General features: G+C 46.9%; 1 long non-coding RNA gene across 1 annotated transcript in view; it reads right to left on the bottom strand.

Annotated features, from left to right (window-relative positions):
- Positions 1–7,272: 7,272 nt before the first annotated feature.
- LOC120862989 overlaps positions 7,273–14,655 on the bottom strand; it is a 14,305-nt gene continuing 6,922 nt past the window's right edge. The window contains exon 3 of the long non-coding RNA XR_005720899.1: positions 7,273–7,387. This is a non-coding gene — a long non-coding RNA (uncharacterized LOC120862989). The remainder of the gene's footprint in view (positions 7,388–14,655) is intronic.

Raw genomic sequence — 14,655 nt, 5'->3', positions numbered from 1 at the left:
CAGAGCCCAGGGGCTGCCGGGGCTGGTGCTTGGTGGACTCAGAGCCCAGGGGTTGCTGAGGGCTGGCGCTTGGTGGACTCAGAGCCCAGGGGCTGCCAGGGCTGGTGCTTGGTGGACTCAGAGCCCAGGGGTTGCTGAGGGCTGGCGCTTGGTGGCTGCCGGAAGCTGGACTGCTCTGCATGTCCTCAATTCTTTGGTAAGTCTACCGATCTCTTCACCATCTCACTGGTAAATGGGACCCAGTGAAGGGCATGAGTCTCTCTCTGGGCCGACGTGGAGCAGATCTGAGGTGTGCAAGTAGCTGCCAGACCCAGGTGAGCCTGTGAGGTCTTATGTCCGAGACTATTTTTAGGACTGCTGAGTATCTCTAGGTTGTTGTTGTTAAGTCGTGTCTGACTCTTTGCGATCCCATGGACTGCAGCACGCCAGGCTTTCCTGTCCTTCACTATAATGAGTTTGCTCAAATTCATGTCCATTGTGCCAGTGATGCCATCCAACCATCTCGTCCTCTGTTGCCGTCTTCTCCTCCTGCCTTCAATCTTTCCCAGCATCGGGGTCTTTTCCAATGAGTCAGCTCGTCGCATCAGGTGGCCAAAGGTTTGGAGCTGCAGCATCAGTCCATCCAATGAATATTCCGGGTGGATTTCCATTAGGATTGACTGATTTGATCTTCCTGCTGCCTGAGGGATTCCCAAGAGTCTTGTCCAGCACCACAATTCAAAAGCATCAATTCTTCGGTGCTCAGCCTTCCTTATTGTCCAACTCTCACACCTGTACATGACTACTGGAAAAATCATAGTTTTGACTATACAAACCTTTGCAACGAAGTGATGTCTCTGCTTTTTAACACACTGTCTAGGTTTGTCATAGCTGTCCTTCCCAGGAGCAAGCATCTTTTAATTTCGAGGCTGCAGTGCTATTCAGGGTAAACCTCTCAATTCCAAACCCTGACCATAAGCTGTCTTTGGCCGCGTCACGTGTTCCCCCAACTTGAGGTTCATTTGGAGCTCTTTGGTTGTACTCATAGCTGAGTCTCCTGTTCTGAGTATGGTGTCACCTCTGGCTTGACATTTAGTAAAAGATGCATGGCATTGTTGCAACCCTGATTTCGCTCAGACCCAGTGGATTTCAATAACCCAGTTTGAAATGATAGGGATTGGGTCCAAACCAGCTGCCTATCATAAATGATGAAGTTGATAATTATTCTGTATAAATAGCAATAACTTACAGAGCAGGAACAATTTCCTTTAACTTCATTAGGAATGTCCAGAGCATATCAGTCAGTTCAGTCACTCAGCTGTGTCCGACTCTTTGCGACCCCATGGACTGCAGCATGCCAGGCCTCCCTGTCCATCACCAACTCCCAGAGTTTACCCAAACTCATGTCCATTGAGTTGCTGATGCCATCCAACCATCTCATCCTCTGTCGTCCCCTTCGCCTCCTGCTCTCTATCTTTCCCAGCATCAGGGTCTTTTCCAATGAGTCAGCTCTTCACATCAGGTAGCCAAAGTATTGGAGTTTCAGCTTCATCAGTCCTTCCAATGAACACCCAGGACTGATCTCCTTTAGGATGGACTGGCTGGATCTCCTTGCAGTCCAAGGGACTCTCAAGAGTCTTCTCCAACATCACAGTTCAAAAGTATCCATTCTTCGACACTCAGCTTTCTTTATAGTCCAACTCTCATGTCCATACATCACTACTGGAGAAACCATAGCCTTGACTAGACAGGCTTTTATTGGCAAAGTAACAGGGAAAAGTAATTTGTCATAACATATAAGAAAAATTAATTACCGATGGATAGCCGGAGAAGGCAATGGCACCCCACTCTAGTGCTCTTGCCTGGAAAGTCCCATGGACGGAGGAGCCTGGTGGGCTGCAGTCCATGGGGTCGCTAAGTTGGACACGACTGAGCGACTTCACTTTCACTTTTCACTTTCATGCACTGGAGAAGGAAATGGCAACCCACTCCAGTGTTCTTGCCTGGAGGATCCCAGGGAGCCTGGTGGGCGGCCATCTATGGGGTCACACAGAGTCAGACACGACTGAGGCGACTTAACAACAACAACAACAGCAGCAGCAGCATGCTAATTTAATCCGTCTCCCTCTCTGCTGAATATTAAGTTCTTTTCCTGCCCGTTCCTTTCAGTGTTTGTTGTTCAGTCTCGGTGGTCAGACCTGAGGTCATTGTCATCCGATGGTCTCAAGTGCACGAGAATTGCCAAGTGGAACCGAATGTTGCAGGGACAGGATTTCGTGAAGTTCATGAAAGTGGTGCTGGGAATAGCTCCCTTTATGGGCCAAGTCATTAACCATGAGTTAGAGGAAAGACCCCGGCAAGGGTCGCCCAGGCCCCGCCGTGATGCATTTCCATCCCACCCTAGCCTCTCTGCCAGGCGCCTGAGTTGCCGCCTGGCCTGTGCTCAGTGCTGGCCACCCAGGGTCCACGAGCCCAGGGTCACGGTGGAAAGGGACATATGGCACGGGACAAACTGTTGGTCGAGACTTTCTTATTGTGCTTACTTTTTAATAGTCTGTTTTTCCCCATGAGAATACGTTCTTGATTAAGACAGAAGCCTGTTTGGTGTTCTTTTTTTTCCTAGTGTATCTCTCCCAGTTAGAGTAAAACCTGGCAGATATTGGGTCCTCCTTAAACACCTGTTGAGTAAATGCATGAGGAACGATGGAAGGCCCTTTTTAGGAGAACTTTTCTGTGGACTTAGCATGCCCAGGATGTAGGCAGAAGGCTGCGGTGGGCTTTTGCTGGAGTGCCCCAGCTGTACTCCGTGCCCCCAGCTCTCTTGCTTTAGCCCTTCCTTGCTGTGAGTCCCTCTCAGTTACAAGTGGTGAAATCCAAAGGGGACTTCAGTAGGAGGGGCTTCGCAGGGAGTCCCTGGGGGTGGGTCGCAGATGGAGCGGAGAGGGCCTCCAGCCTTGGCGTGGCCCCTTCGCCTGCCTCCGCCTCCCCTAGTTGATGAGGCAAACTGCAGCTCCAGGTCAGACCTTAGGACCAGAGCAGAGAGGAAGGAAGACCTTGACACTGCTGGCCTGGCCTCCACATCCCAAAGACAGAACTTTTCATGTGACGGATGGGGCAGGGTCTACTTCTTGAAGGAAGTACGTACATCAAACACAGTGGCCACCTGGGGCTCCCTCCCTTGCAAGCACGAGCAGCCCATCACTGTCTCTTCTCTTGCAGGAAGGTCACCACCCCCTCTTCTTGGGTTTGAGGGTCTGCTGCACTGTGGTCCTGAAGAGGTTTCAGTGTGGTAATGGACGTGCCAACGTGTGGTCAACTGAAAGTAGCGATGCAGAGTTAGAGACTTACTGTCTTTGGTGTTCCTCCCATACCACCCCTTACAGCACCCTCCCATTTAGCTAAACTGATACCTTCTAGGGGTAGTTATCCAGACATGAGTAGAATAAGCTTCAGGACCTGGTGATGGACAGGGAGGCCTGGCGTGCTGCGGTCCATGGGGTCGCAAAGAGTTGGACATGACTGAGCGACTGAACAGAGCTGACAGGGTACTTACCAAGTTTCTTCTTCCCAGAACTCCTATTCTCCACTCAATCTCTCTTTCTGGAAGCCTGCATCCTTGGAGGTCCTTCTGAATGTCTACCTCCTCCGTGAAGTCGTGGCCATCTCCACAAGGGGAGGGGGGTAATTTTTCCTCCTGAATCTAGAATCTAGAGTTCTCGGTGGCCTTAAGCACTCACCACATTCTGCATGGCATGAGGGTCATTTCAATAGTTTTGGCATCCTGGTGCCCTCTCCTTGACCTCAAAGATTCTAGAGAAGAGGATCTCTTTCATATGCCTCCTTCTAGCCATTAGAATAATCAGTTACTACGCTAACCATACAAGTAGAGGGCAGATGAAGAAAGCCATCCATATGTGTTTGCATTCATAAGAAGCTGTGCATTAATTCTCAGTGACACTCTATATATGGTGTGGAAAGTAATTCTAAAATTGTTACAACTTTTGAAGCTTTATTTAAGAATTACTTATAATGTAGTAGACTGATTTAAGTGGTATTTGACAGATAGTAGAAATTATAAGGGTAAAACATTTTCACTTCAATGCCTGGTTTACAGGATGGCTAATTCATAAGCAAAAATGCTTAAATTTTGTTAAGAAACTCTGTGATGTTATTGAAGAAGGAGATTGTGCAGATATCCAAGAGAATGAACTGTGACGTGAAGTGAAATTGCTCAGTCGTGTCTGACTCTTTGCAATCCCATGGACTGTAGCCTACCAGGCTCCTCTGTCCATGGAATTTTCCAGGCAAGAGTACTGGAGTGGGTAGCCATTTCCTCCTCCAGGGCGTCTTCCCAACCCAGGGATGGAATCCAGGTCTCCTGCATTGCGGGCAGACGCTTTACCATCTGAGCTACCAGGGAAGTATGGAACTGTGATAAGGATTAAAAAAATTTCACCTGGAAATTGTTACTGTATTTGTAGACTAACACTGGTAATGCCCAGCCATTGCACTTTTATTTGGACACTTCCGTAAAGGTGTTGTCTTCACCTATGCTTGGATGGGGTGTGTGTGCTAAGTCACTTAAGCCTCCTCTGTCCCTGGATGGGGTGTATACTAAGTCGCTTCAGGCTCCTCTGTCCATGGGATTCTCCAGGCAAGACTACTGGGGTGGGTTGCCATTTCCTCCTCCAGGGGATCTTCCTGACCCAGGGATCAAACTCCTGCTTTGGCAGGCAGGTTCTTTACCGCTAGCACCACCTGGGAAGCCCCATGGTGGTCTTTAGTTACTGATGTCGTGAGCCTGTCTTCATCTTTCAGGGGCACTTTGCTGTATAATGTACATCTTTAGACTGCCAGGGACTGTTGGAGGTTTCTTCAAAATGTTTATTTCTTAAAAAGATTTCAAGCTTTTGTTCATATAATACCCTCCTTTGCCAACTTCAGTGATCCTCAATAAACCCTCCTTGTGTCTTTCCCTCACAAAACATGCTCAGGCACCCTCAGAGCCCTCAGCTCCACCACATTTTGGAATGGTCTCAAACCAGTGCTTTTTCAGATTGTGGTAGCAGTCTATTTGTGAGTCATGGAATCTATCTTTAGTAAGCACAAATCATATTTCTCAAGACTGAATGGAGTGGGTGGAAGGGAGGGCGCGGGGTGGGGGCGCGGGGACAGGGGGACGGTGAGGGAGGGGAGGGGAGGGGAGCGTGACGGTGGGCCCAGCAGGCGGCGGGTGCTGTTCAGTGGTGTGTGTGTGTGCTGCATCTGGTTCTATTTTAAAACGAACTTCTTACTGTGAGTTGAAAAGGTCATAAAACCCTGGTCTAGACCACATTTTATAATATCTTCTTGACAGCGGATAGCCCACAGTACCAGAGTTGTTATGGTCCTTGGCCAGGGGTAAAGAATCCACCTGTGATGCAGGAGACCCAGGTTCGATCCTTGGGTCGGGAAGATCCCCTGGAGAAGGGAATGGCAACCCTCTCCAGTATTCTTGCCTGGAGAATCCCCATGGACAGAGGAGCCTGGAGGGCTACAGTCCATGGGGTCACACAGAGCTGGATGAAACTGGGCATGCATGCAAAGCCAGGGATTATCTTGGTGAAAAATTAAATAAATAAATCATTTATGATTTAATGCAAATCTCTTTGGATTCAGGACCACCTCTAAAGGGCTCTAGACTGCCTGTGTTAGCTGGAAGTGAAACCCAGTAACACAGTGGCATCTACGGGGCTCAGCCAGGTGGATTATCTCATCCCTGTCTTACTGTCAGCTAAGACTGCCATTGAGAGCCTTGGTTCCCCAGCAAGACTGGAAGCATTTTCAGGGCATGATCAAGTCTTCATTCCAGTTGTTCTTCCAGTAATGAGCACGGAGTAGCTGTTCAACAAATGGTTTTACGTGAATGACCAAGAACCTTGAACACACCTGAGCGGTGGGTCCCCACACAGAGGTGGAAGGTGAGAGGGAAGGAGGCCAGGAGGCCGGGGAGAAGGTCCAGTCTGGGTGCTCCCGTCAGGGCAGCGGAGAAGGCAGTGCAGGGAGCCTGGGGCCCCTCTGGGTCTTGGCCTTGCCCAGGGGCCGTCCCTACCAGTGGCTTGAATCCTTGTTTCCCTGTTTCTCCACCTGGTACATAGATAGAATGTGCTCTGCTTTCCACCATAGAATGAAAGGCACATTCTCCTTCCTAAAATCGTGTTTATGTTCTTGAAACTTTTCACGCCTAATTTGTGATCCTAATGTGCTTGTGCTGGGTGCTGTGCTACGTCGATTCAGTTGTGTCGGACTCTTTGCGACCTGTGGACTGCAGCCCACAAGGCTCCTCTGTCTATGGGATTCTCCAGGCAAGAATACTGGAATGGGTTGCCATGCCCTCCTCCAGGGCATCTTCCTGACCCAGGGATCGAGCCTATGTCTCTCATGGCTCCTGTATCGGCAGGTAGGTTCTTTACCTGGGAAGGCCTTATGTGCTTGGGGAGTAATTAACTGTGTGTGTTTCTTTAAGTGAGATTCTCCTCGGCTTCCTTGTCATAGACTGTACCTTTTCTGCTTACCCCCTCACACTCCAGGAGCCTGGACTTAGCCTCTGATATTTATGCCTTGATTGCTACTTTGTCAAGTATTACTTGTTATTTTATATTACTTTAAAATGTTTAAAGTTAAATTAGAGTCAAGTGGTAGGTACATATAGTTCTTTAGTTTTTCTCCATCCAGTGTGAAGTCTTACTTATCAAATCTAGACGTGATAGGTAAAGAGGTAAAATAATGAGATAAATAAATAAAAGCTTTGTGGCTGCCTACATGCCAATTTGCAAAAATCAATGCCAAATTATCTCTGGAAATGTCTGGAGCAGCTGTGGTTATCAGTATTGCTTCAACCCCCAGGTCTGATGATTTAAGCTTTCCATTTTTCTTTTTAAAAATTAGAGGCGATATATGACTATTGTTTTACTCTCTTTCCTTCCGTTGTCAGAAGAAAAAATTTATGTGTATATAGAACTTGGTTCTTAATTGGTGAGACTCGATTCATAATTCAGGTCTGAGTTTGGATCGAGGGAGAAGAAAAGAAAATGAGAGCTTGACAATCTCGTGTTCACTGTGTGTAAAGCAGCGGAGAATTGTCACGATTGATGGGCCAGAGTCCATTTTCTCAGCCCTTAAGGATTTTTCAATCCTTATGGAAGAGAAGTCTGTGTTACGTGAGACGTTAAGTGAGAGACTTCATGGAAGTGATCCAAAGAGTTACAGAGGTTCCTGGGAGGGAGCCACGCTTTTCTCCCAGCCTCGGGAGGGTTGAATCATGGGTGGTCTGGGTGTGGGTAGTGAAGAACTATCCCTCGTGTTTAAGCACACTGGATCTTGCAATCAGAGTCCATTGCTGTGCAGTTTTCTTTATTTAAAGAAACTTCTTCATAATAACTTTAGTAGACTCAATGCATGTTCTGATAGTGTTTTCCTCAGTGCATTGTCTCTGCCAAAATTTCAGTTATTCCTTTTTTTAGTGTTTACTTCACATCTTTATGTTTTTTTCAACTTTTTAATTTATATTGGAACATAGTTGATTAACAACATTGTGAGAGCTTTGGGTATACAGCAGAGAGTCTTCAATGAAAAATAAATGCATTAGTGAAAATTCAAAAGATACAAAAACTATATAATGAAAATGTCTTTTTTTGTGTTATTTAGTATTGTTTCAAAGATTTCTTCATGTACGTGTTGCCTAATTTCTCTAAGTTCATTCTTAGGTGTGTTTATCCTTTTTAAAAAATTGCCTTTATAGAAGTAAACATTTCTTACACTAAATATTTTGAAGTAGTTTTATAAATTGATTTTTAAGTTTTGAAATACACTTACAGCAAAGTTGCAAGCATTATACAGTAGAAAGACCTTTTTTGCACCTGAACCACTACGCCAAATATTTTACTGTGGACTTTCTACAAACTAGGACATCTTACATGAATACAGTGACACCCCATTGAAATTGGAACTGAATCTTGACACATCTTGACCATCTAACCTTCCACTCCATTTTTGTCTTCCCAGTTGTTCTAATAGCATCCTTAATAAAAGGATCAGGCTCAGAGCTTCACATGGCGTTTGTTTCTTTAGGCCCCTTCAGTCTGGAGCAGTTTCTCGTCTTTCAAGGGTTTTCACCACCTTCGTGGTTTTGAAGAGGAGGAGTCAGTACTTTTGTAGCGTATCTCTCAGTTTGAGTTTGTAGACCCAGACTACGCCATGTAAGGAGGACTGTGGCTGAAATGATGGTCTGTTCTTCATATTTGCCATAACAAGTGGCCCATGAATCATTTGTCGCATTAGTGATGATGTCCACTTTGACCACTCGGTTGATTAAGGGAGTGTCCTCCAATTGTCTCCACTGTAAGTTACACTTTTCCCCCTTGTGAGCAGTAAGGAATTTGTAGGAGGGTAAACTTTAATGCATGCAAGTATTCTTTTCCTTTTCAAATATTTGATTATTAATTTGCTGATTTACGTGAGTTTGTTTTTTATTAATGTTTTATTATTTTATTTATTTATTATTTTATTTATAATATTTGTATATTTTGGAAATTAAGCCCTTGGTTGCATCATTTGCTGATATACATGAGTTTGTTTTCTATTAATGTTTTATTATTTTATTTATATATTATTTTATTTATTATGTTTGTATATTTTGGAAATTAAGCCCTTGGTTGCATCATTTGGAAATATTTTTTCACAGTCTGTAGGTTGTCTTTTCATTATGTTGATGGTCTCCTTTGCTATGCAAAAACTTACAAGTTTGATTAGGTTTCATTTGTTTATTTTTGCCTTTATTTCCAGTCCCTTGGGAAACTGACCTATGAAAACATTGCTATGATTTGTGGACTTCTGTGAGTTTGGAGACTTGTTTTCCTGTTTTATTCAGTGGGTTACCATACCTTACTACCACTGCTTATTTCAGAGCTCAGAGTCCCAGGTGTGGCTGGTGGGAGCCCCTTCAAGCTGGTTTCTCTATCTTTTGACATGTCTGTCTCTACCTCTACAGTCTTGCTCTCTGTATCTGTGTAGAGAGACCAAGATGCTCACATATACAAACACACCTGCATCTGTATTTTCCTGGGTTTCTGTGTGTCCTAAATGCGGAGGTCTTGCCAGCATCTTCATTCCAACCCAGCATCACAAGGTTCACGCTAAGCTTGCCGCTTTTCCATATTTGTAACTCTCTTCTCCCGTAGTGAGAAGCCTGGCTGCATTTATGCCTACTGTTGTTTGATCAGTTTTTCTCTGTGTAGCCATGCTCCATAAGTGCTGTGACCCGCTCCCCTGTGTGGACGCTTTCTTCCTGCATCCAGGCTCTGACCCCCAGATCTCTGCTCCAGCTTCCTCTGCCCTTGGCCTTAGCCATGCAGCCTGTCTTGTCCGCCCCCAGCTCACAGCTTTGGGACTGAATTGCTGAGAATGGAATGGGAAGAGGAGGCAGAAGAGGAAGAAGAGGAGGGGCAGAGAGGTTTCAGTGCTGACTTTTGCTCGTCCACCTTATGTAGGAATCACCTTAGGTCATTTATATTTGTCCTTCAGATCGTTTTCCCAAGTATGTCAGGTTGTTACTGATGAGCTGCTAAGTCTGCCTGACTCTTTGTGACCTCACAGACTGCAGCACGCTAGGCTCCCCTGTCCTCCACTAACTCCCAGAGTTTGCTCAGACTCATGTCCATTGAGTCAGTGAGGCTATCTAACCTTCTAGTCCAGTCAGTTACAAATAATGGTAATTTTACTTCCCCTTTCCAAATCTTATACCTCCTTTCTTCTCATCTGATTTTACTGCTTAACCCTTCCAGGATGTCTTTAAGCTTTAGCAACTATAAAGACTTTATGGGAGTGCTTCTTTGATTTTCCCACTTATCATAGAACTTACAGGCTTTTGGGTAGAGACTGGTAAATTTCATCAGAGTGACCCTTCTTAAATGCAAACCTGATCACATCACACTCCTGTCTCAAACTTTTAGACTCATTAACAGGTGAATAAAGAAAACTATATATACACAATGGAATATTACTCAGCCATAAAAAGAATGAAATAATGCCATTTGCAGCAAATGGATGGACCTAGAGGTTATCACACTAAGTGAAGTAAGTCAGACACAGAAAGACAAAATGTCATATGAAATCTCTGATACATGGAATTTTAAAAAATGCTACAAATGAGCTGATTTACAAAACAGAAGTAGAGTCACAGTTGTAAAAAATTATGGTTACAGAGGTGAAAGTGGGGCAGATAAATTGGGAGATTGGCATTGACATACACACACTAACTATATATAAAATAGATAATGGACAAGGACCTACTCCTGTAGCACAGGGAACTCAGCTCAATATTCTGTAATTGCCTGTATGGGAAAAGAATCTAAAAGAGAGTGGGTATATGTATATGTGCAACTGATTCACTTTGCTACACAGCAGAAACCAGCACAACACCCTAAATCATCTGTACGCCAATAAAAATCGGAAAAAATAAGAGAAAAAAATCGGAAAAAATAAGAGAAAAAAATCGGAAAAAATAAGAGAAAAAGACAAGTATCATATGGTATGCCATACGTGTGGGATCAAAAAGACGGTACACGGCTTCCCTGGTGGCTCGGTGGGAAATAACCCTTCTGCCAATGCAGGAGACACTGGGAGATCCCACACGCCGCAGAGCAGCTTAGCCTGTGGGCCACAACTGCTGAGCCTACGCACCACCACAACTGAGGCGCACATGCCTAGAGGCCTGCTCCGCAACAAGAGAAACTGCTGCAGTGAGAGTTCTCTGAGCACTGGACTGGAGAAGAGCCCGTGCAGCAACAAAGACCAGCACAGCCAAAAGTACATGCATAAATAATTTTAAAGGTAAAAATGATGCAGATGAACTTATTTGCAAAACACACTTAGCAAGCAGACTTACGGGCCCCGGCGCCAGGCTTCTCCGCACTTGCTGGCTCCTCTGCATGGGGACCTCTCTTCTTAGCAACCACGGTGGCGTCTGCTCCTTTGAGAAGTGTGCTGTGGTTTCCTCAAGCAGAGGTCCTCTCCTCTTTCACTGTCATCTCTGCACCTGATCTCTCTTCAAATGATGGCGTGAGTCCATCTGTGTGCTCAGAACAGAATATTGGTTGAAAAAATATTGTTGCTGTTACTGCATTCACAAACCCGCCTAGTCATTACTTGTTTCTGTGGCCGCCTCTTCAAGTCTGAGCCCTGCTTGGTGATAGGGTGTGCATGCCTGCGTGTTGAATCTCTTCAGTCGTGTCCGACTCTCTGTGACCCTATGGGCTATAGCCTGCCACGCTCCTCTGTCCATGGGATTCTCCACAGCAAGAATACTGGAGTGGGTTGCTCTTTCTTCCTCCAAGCGATCTTCCCAACCCATTCAACCCAGGGTCCCTTGAAGTCTCCTGCACTGAAAGGCAGGCTCTTTACCATCACCCCCAGAGAATCCCCCAGTGATAGGGACCAAGCCTTAAAAACTTTTCTAGTGTGCGGGCCTAGTGCAGTCGCTGGTGTGTCTGTCCCAGGGCTTTCTACATTCAGTGTATCACTGTCTTTTAATTGCATATTTACATTACCTGCATTGTTAAAGTTTTAAGGCAAATTGAAAAAGCACCATTCTCAGTTCTAACAGAAATTTTAAACAAAACAGAAAAAAAAATGAAGAAGAAATTAAAATCACCTGCTTCCCCAGTCCCCAGAGATAATATTAGAATTCGAATATGAATGTATTTCCTCCCAGTCACTTTCTATGCAGATGGCTGTGTTTACCGGGTGTGTCCTTCTCTGTCTTGGCTTTTCTGTTATTTTTAGTTTTATTGGCGTATAGTCGCTCCACAATGTTATGTTGTTTTTCTGCTGTGCAGCAAAGCCATCTCTGTGCATTCCTGATGGTGATGAGAGACGATTCACAAGTAGTATTTGGTGAGTTGCACTAGCGTCACTCAAGTGGAATCGGTTGGGCATATTTTAAAATTAAGAATATTTCAGGGATTTTATGCCCACACTTCCTCTACCTTTTAAAAAGGGAGTGTGGTAAACTGGTAATGATTTAAAAAAAAAAAAAGAAGAAGAAAGCGATGAGAGGGTAGAGAAGTCTGGTCCATGAGAAAAGGGAGCAGTTGCTCAGCTGTGTGTTCCTAGACCGCTGGATCTCCCCCGGCCTCTGTGGAGTGGGGTGCTGCCTGAGGTCTTGCCCCAGCCCGAGGGACCCTGATTCTTTGGGAGGACGGGGGCACAGCAGTGACTGGGGGTGAACGAGGGCAGACCTCTCCCGGCTGCTGCAGGCTGGCTAATGAGGAGGTGACTTCCGCTTATGAGGAGGGTCATAGACGAAATGAAATGAAGAACTGCTTGGCCATACCAGAGAGAAAGGGATGAGCCAGCTCGCCTTGTGGATTTCATGGAGATCACCGCCTTGGGTCGCCTGGGTCTCCACCTGCCGGGAAACCAGGCGACTACAGTGTGGCTGGCACCTTGCCTGCCCTTCCAGCTCGGTGACCTGATGCCACCCAGGGGCTCAGACCAGGGTTAAGCGTGGCACCTGGTGCCCACGGGGGCCCCGCTGAGAGAGCACGGAGGGTGGGGGGCCCTTCCCGTGGGCTCGGTGGTGGTCGGTGATCGGGGAGGCGGGCTGGGCCAGTGAGGAGGTTGGGGGAGGGACGTCCAGGCGGCGAGGCAAGTGCAGAGGCGGGGCGGGGATGGGGCGCGCGTCTGTCCGGGCGTGGTCACCGGTCACCCAGGGCTCCTGCTCGGTCACTGACGCTCCCGGGGCCACTTTCCTTCCTGGTAAAACCACTTGTTCATCTTCAAGCCAGAACCTTCCAATAAGACTTTTGCCACAGTCCTTGGAGTTGCCTTTAATCCTTCCCTTTTTTGACTTGGAAATTAGGACCGGAGATGGGAAACTGCTTAGGAGAGGTCACACAGCAAGAAGGAAGGAGAGCCAGGCTTTGATCCCAGAATCTTTGGCTCTTGATATATATTTTTTTTTTCATCCTCCCAGAAAACATGCCAGTCCACGCTGGAGAGGAGGTCTGGTGAGGTTTTTTGAAAGCTGTGAAGCACTTTTCACATGTAAGGTCTGAGTAAATGAGACAGATTTACTTTATGGCTAGAGAGTCTGAGCCGCCCTAAGTTAGGATTAAGAATACGTTCCCTCTTTCCTTGTGTAAGTGTGTGTGTGAGCCTGTGTGTGAGCGTGTGTGTGTATCCGAGAGGAGGCGGGAGGAGAGACCACATGAATCTTGATTAATTACTTCAGAAGTTTCATTTCAAGGGTGGAAAGCTAGGTTGCATTCCTGCCAGCATCTGAAAAAAAGCCCCTTCTTGGCACATTGCTGTGCTTCTAAGATCAGGTAGCTAGAATGGCAATTACAGCTCAGTCGTCTGTGTGTGTGTGCGCGCGTGCCCACATGCTTGTTTTACGTTTCAATTTATGAAAGGCTCAGGTTCAACGGACAGACCCAGCATCCCTGTGGGCACAGTAGGCAGCTGGTTCTCTGGGCACACATGTGCTTCTTCCGCGTGTCCGAAGGCTTAGCCGCCCGCAGGTGGGTTTTGTGCACGTTGGGAGTGTGGTCCTGGTGTTGACCCTCAGTGACTGGGCGGGCATCTTGCTGGTCTTATAGACTCGAACCCATACAGGTAATAGTGAAGGAGGTCCAACCAGTCCATCCTAAAGGAGATCAGTCCTGGGTGTTCATTGGAAGGACTGATGCTGAAGCTGAAATGCCAATTCTTTGGCTACCTGATATGAAGAGCTGACTCACTGGAAAAGACTGATGCTGGGAGGGATTGTGGGCAGGAGGAGAAGGGGACGACAGAGGATGAGATGGCTGGATGGCATCACCGACTCGATGGACATGAGTTTGGGTGGACTCTGGGAGCTGGTGATGGACAGGGAGGCCTGGCGTGCTGCAGTTCATGGGGTCGCAAAGTCGGACACGGCTGAGAGACTGAACTGAACTGAAGAGAGAAGACAGTGAGCTCCTGTCTCCTCACCGCGTCTCCGCCCCTCCACCCCCCCCATCTCCAGGTTCCACCTGTCTCTGCACATACCTCTGCCTTCCCAGGAACGCAGGGCCCCACTTGCTCCTCTCCTAGAACTTCATTTTCTCCTTATCGGCTGACTCGCCCCCACAGCACCCTGTGAACCACTCTGCTGGATTGCTGTCTGGTTCTGAGCAGCTTCAATGGATTTCCAGCCCGTTCTCCATCTCCCCTTTCTAGCCAACCAGCTTCTCTCGGTCCTTAATGTTCTGAAAGTGAGTGACGACATGTCTCGGGGTGGGCTTAACGTTTTATCCCGGATGGCGTTAGGTGGAAAACGACCTTTCCCCGCGGGGGCTTGTCTCTCCCACTTGCTCTCTGTCTGGGTGCTGTCTCTCTTCCGGCCTCGGTCTGCGCCTCCTGGAGCTCCTGCGGGTCCTCCACACCCTCGCCTGTATTTATGTTCTCCGTTTCTTTACGGCATGTTCTTTGGAAACTTGCTGCGGTGTTCTGGGAGAACGGCTTTGCCGCCATTCTCGCCACATTACTGTGAACTTCATGCTCTTCAGCTTTCATTCATCTCTTTTTTAAAGACTGCTGCTTTCCTTTCCCGTGGTCGTCATGGACTTCTGGTTCCTTTCCCGTGGCCTCATGGACTTCCGGTTCCTTTCCCGTGGC

This window comes from Oryx dammah, unplaced genomic scaffold, assembly GCF_014754425.2.
Source record: "Oryx dammah isolate SB20612 unplaced genomic scaffold, SCBI_Odam_1.1 HiC_scaffold_4, whole genome shotgun sequence".
NCBI lineage: Eukaryota > Metazoa > Chordata > Mammalia > Artiodactyla > Bovidae > Oryx > Oryx dammah.
The sequence above is the reverse complement of the archived record's forward strand: the minus strand, read 5'-3'. Positions and strand labels throughout refer to the sequence as shown.